At 41.2% G+C, this 5,493-nt stretch overlaps 1 protein-coding gene across 1 annotated transcript in view; it reads right to left on the reverse strand.

Annotated features, from left to right (window-relative positions):
• LOC128877687 (box A-binding factor-like) overlaps positions 1-5,493 on the reverse strand; it is a 27,396-nt gene that overhangs the window by 14,204 nt on the left and 7,699 nt on the right. The window lies entirely within an intron of this gene.

Genomic DNA, 5,493 nt, shown 5'->3' on the forward strand with positions numbered 1-5,493 from the left:
AGAAAAAATTCCTGAAGATGCAACCTCACCGTGTAACTAGAAAATTCGAGCACCCTAACACGAGGACTCATATCTTTTACACGAATCGCTATATTTTAATGAAAATTGGCAGAAATGCTCCTCAAAGGATGTACTTTGATCCACCTATACGATATTTATATTGCCCATTCTGTTGTGCCAGAAAAAATTCCTGAAGATGCACCTCCAACATCTAGCTAGAAAATTCCAGTAACCTAATATGAGGACTCATATCTTTTACACGAATCGCTATATTTTAATGAAAATTGGCAGAAATGCTCCTCAAAGCATGTACTTTGATCCACCTACACGATATTTATATTACTCATTCGGTTTCGCCAGAAAAAATTCCTGAAGATGCACCCCCTACAACTCCGAAACACCACACCACAGCACAAGCACTCATATCTCTCACATAAGTCGCCATATTTTTGCGAAAATTAGCAGAAATCCTCCTCGAATCATTCACTTTTAATCCACCTACGCGATATTTACCTTATCCATCCGATTTCGCCAGAAAAAATTCCTGAAAATTCACCCCATACAATTTCAAAACTCCGTCACCACAACACAAGCACTCATGCTTCTAGCATAAGTCGCCATATTTCGACGAAAATCGGCGGAAATATCTCCCCCCACCCCTCCGCCAAACTACACATTTTCGAATAACCGTACGAAATATTTACGTGGCCCGTTCGAGGCGATAAAAGTTGACCGTGAGTCATAGGGTGTTTTCGTTCGTCACCTGTTATTGGAACAAGCTGGCCCCGTGGCTTAACCCCTCCGTGGAAGTTATGGGATTTCGCTTACCGTTGGTCTCTATCGACGAAAAGCTGGCGCGAGAGATCAGGAAGACGAGCAGAGAGAATCCCTGGCGATCGGAGCGAAAAAGAGGCGACAACGGAGGGGTCCGTTTGTTTGTTCGCCGATAACGAGCGGCCGCTAGCTAGCTGTGAGCGAGATAACGGAACGCGCTCGCGCGGGAGGAGGTGGAGCAAGGGGGTCCGCGAGAGGTGTCCACGTTCTCTTCATCCTTCCCTCTCGACGGCCATCGTTGCCGGCGCCATTTTGCGACGGCCACCGCGACGCGCGTCGGTAGGGTGGCCACTGGTGAATCATTCGCGCGGTGGTTATCTCGCGTCGGTCGAAAAAGTTCCCTGCGTCCAAGACCCGTCGTTTTTTAACCCTCTGCACTCGAGGCCATTTTTCTGGTATCTGTCAGCAACTCGAGATGCTTTGTTAGCATTCTATTGTCACGAATGCTAAGCTTAGATTGACTTCGAAGATGTAGGCCGATTTTTATTTTATTGACACTTTTCGAGATCCAAAGATACTAAACCTAAAGAAACGTTATTCCTGGTAGATTTGCTGCGTCGAAGCTAGCGGTGACTTAGAGTCACCTCTCGAGTGCAAAGGGTTAAGCACACGAAGTGGCGCAGGGGTTGCTGAAAAGGTTAGGAATCGTCCGGAATTAGTTATTAATTATTAGTCCCAGCCTCGTTAATCGAATTCATAGTGTATCAAAACTTCAAACTCAAAAATTTGAATACTAAAGGGAGTATATGTTGACGATTACTTTGGACAAATTTTAATATTTCCGTTCCAATCTTTGCGAACTTCCAAAATCCATGAAACATTGACACGAACGATGGTACCGAAGAGGCCCTCCCGCGAATCGCGTTATCGCTGGCCCATCGTGGCTTCCGGTTCCTCCCCGGGCCCAGTTCCGTGGATTTTTGGACGAAGTCGAACGCGTCAATCACCTTCCGTCACCGTTACGTCACCGGTTCCTCTGATTCACCTTCGCAAACTAAGCGTCGTTGTCACCGCAAGCCTAATCAACGAGCCCTAGTAACTAAATCATCTTCGGGAATTAATTCCATGAAAGCAGCCAGGAAATCGTGACTTTTCCTTTCACAAGATGTTTGTACGCATCTCCCAGATTAAGAAAATATTTTTTATATTCGGTATATGTTCCACTAAAAAAATGGCCCAGCGCGCGATCTAAAAATGGACTTTTCGTAAGCCCTGCCCCTGGGCCATTTTTTATTTAAACATTTACCGAATAAAAAAAATATCTTCCTAATCTACGAGAGGCGTACAACCACCCTGTACAAGGAAAAGTCCGAGGTAGCTTTCGATTCCTCGAGATTAATTCCCAAAGAAGCTTGGGTGTCTTCGCGAAAGTAATCTCGTCGGAGGCGCCGACCTTTAGTTCCTTGGGTATTAATCCCGATCGAATTCATATTTACGAAACCCAGTTCGCAGTGTACGTGAAACGGGCGATACAGATCTACGTGGTACACCGTCTCCACGATTCTTCGCGGTTCTCGAGCGATAAGAGGCCAGCGAAGATTGAGAACCCCGTGGAACGAGCCTAAACTCGTTGTTTGTTCCTCCGCCGACAAAAGTGATCGACGAGCTTCGAGTTCCAGGGCGAACGATGCGATACGTCACCGCGATGACTCGAGCAAAACAAATGGCGTGTTCTAGATCCCGTTCGAATCGAAAACATCGTCGAGAAGATGGCACACCCCGTGGACGTTCGATCCAACGAAAGTTAAATAAAAGCGACACCGTTGATAAAACTCGTTGCTGCGCGAGGCGAAAGAGCGGTGCACGCCTTCGTGGCTCCTTTTTTTCCTGAGAAATAGTAGCGTACACCTTTCGTCTCTATTGCTCGCTAGCTAGTGGTTTCACCCGCGTGGAATATTATTTATTGGGTTGTCTGGAAAGTCCATGCCGATTTTTAGTAGGCGGTACAGATCTGAATATATCGGAATGGTTGAAAACAAATAACATGTGGACATCCCCTTGAAAGGTGGAAAAGTTGTGGAACGAAATGGTGCATACATAATTCAATAAATATATATCAACATTCAAACGTGTCTGAAATATTTCTTAAAAATTGGCACGAACTTTCTGGACAACCCAATATTTTACGTCGTTCGCATTCGGCCACGTGTTCCTTCGTGAATCAGTAGTAGAATCAGTAAACTGTCTTTTGTTTTCCGTAACTCGGAAGTTTCGAACGATATTTTCGATAGCTGTGGCTCGATGTTGCAACCGCGTGAAATACTAACGTTGCAACCTCTGTGCATTTATGGAGACTTTACTGTATCCTTTCTCATTCCGTGTATACATCACAAACCTCTGTGCAAAATTTCAGCTTTCTAGGTTCGAGGGTTTAGCCTGGACGTTGATTGTAATCCGTCAGGGCTTCGTTCTTATATATATATAGATTATTGGACAGCTATATACCGACGCTCTGGATTAGGTAGCGACTTCTTCCTTATCTCCCCACGTGTGTTTCAGATCACGTAGAAGCGCGATAAAAGAATATTTTTCTGATTTTTTTCGTTTTTCTTCTAGCGAACCTAAAAATTGTGCCAGTACTCGAATCGTCGAAGCGACGAAAGTTGGAGCAGATGGGACTTTCTACGATAAGGTGGATCAAGACTGGGTGGTACCATTTTTTTTTTCTCTTCGTTACCGGAAAATTAAATTTTCTTTCGTTAAATTTCGAAACGAACCGGTACTGTTCTACGAAGCATCGTATATCTTTTAATTATTTTCAATATAATTTAAAGATATTCTTTTCCATTATTTATTTCTAAAAAATGGTAATCGTACAGACTCAATTCTCGTGTTATCTCGAAATATTAATTATTAATTTGTACTCGAGCAATTTTAACGACGAAACAACACGGTTTCTTATCGGAGACCACTTGTTATCGGCACCGTCCATGTTCGACCCCCAAAATTTCGACCAGCTACCTACGCGAACGAATGAATGGCCTTCGAGCGTAGCACTCGAGTTAAGCTTCCATTGCAACTATCGAGCGCGAATTTCGTCGATCGACGCGAGTACCTGGCTATGTGGAACGGATTCCTCGATACGGTTATCTAGGATGGCATCGAAAAAATTAATTGTTTATCGGCGAACGAAGGAAATACAGATTGGTTCGCGGTACGTCGTTGATAAGGAACGATAACGAGTCGATACAAGAGCGCTATCCGTTCGTCGATCGATCGAGAAAAATCGACGATCGAGTCTTTCATCGGGGTGAATGGAGGGGGGGGGGGGGGGGGGGAGTGGACTCGTTGAGAAACGTGAAAACAAGAAAATACGTTTCGTCTTCGAAAAAGAATCACAACGAGCTTGGAATGAATGATCGAAGCAAATGATGAAGCAAGTAGACGAAGCGGAATACGAATGAAATCCCGAAACCAGGCTCTGCGTTTTATCAGAGATTTATTAGTTGGGGATTAAAGCCATAAAGTTACGTTTCGACCCCTCGCAGGTGCTCATCGGATATGTTTTATGGCGGGCGATGTAAAAATTATATAGAACGCAAGAAGCGATCTGGCACGATTAAGTCGTATTTGAAAAGTGTGAAAAATCTGTACATACTTTCTGTTTGCAATTGGATGGTTACAGAGCTATGCTAGATGAGAAAAGAGGGGAGTGTGTGGGGAATTTTATATATATATTTCTGTATAAATGCGAGCACTTCGAGTCCGAGGGAATTCTTTAATTTTGTGATTTTTCTAGTAGTATGTTAAAGTAGGTTGATGCAGGTGAGTGTGTAATTGGTTTTCTGGATTTGGATACTCAAAGTATGGACTTCAAAATTATTCACTATTAATTTTTCACGGGATTCCAAGTAACGTGGTATTTTTTAAAGAATTTTATATTTATCAACAGCAAAGTTACGTGAATTTATCTGGATTTCTAGGTATGCACACTAAAAATATAAGGCATACTGTTCCTAATATCTTCAAAATCATTCAATAATTAATTTTTAATGGCATTCTAAGTACCATGGTATCTTTTAAACAATTTTACATTTATCAACAGCAAAGTTACATGAATTTTTCCTAGTGTCTCTCGGAATTTTCAATTATTCATGTTTACCACTAAACATACCAACGTTCATTTTATTAATTCAACAAATGACTAGTTTTAAAGACACTTATTAAATGGAAAAATATTTTATATGGAACTAAATTGAATAATGCGCGAAACAATAGTATGTACAGTCAGACCTATAAGTATTCGTATCCTCTATGACTATTGAAGAAGTTTTGAATAAATGAAATAATAGTTTTGATATTGCCAAATGAATTTTTCATTATAAATATGTATATGAATAAGCTTATACATGTATATATTTATACAAACATACACTTGGAAACATCAAACCTACCATTTCATTTAAACAAATTTCTTCAATGGACGTAGAGGGTACGAACATTTATGGGACTGAGTGTATGTCTATTAACAAAAGTATAAATTAATGGTCTGACGTTTTCAAATAAATGTTTCATTACAAATATACATACGTTAAAAATATGATATACAGACAGTCCATAAGTATTCGTGCCTTCTATATTTATTGAAGAAATTTGTCTAGTTTAAATGAACGCTTCGTGTTGCCAAATAAATTTACATTTGGAAATATAAATATATAA

This window comes from Hylaeus volcanicus, chromosome 5, assembly GCF_026283585.1.
Source record: "Hylaeus volcanicus isolate JK05 chromosome 5, UHH_iyHylVolc1.0_haploid, whole genome shotgun sequence".
Taxonomy (NCBI): Eukaryota; Metazoa; Arthropoda; class Insecta; order Hymenoptera; family Colletidae; genus Hylaeus; species Hylaeus volcanicus.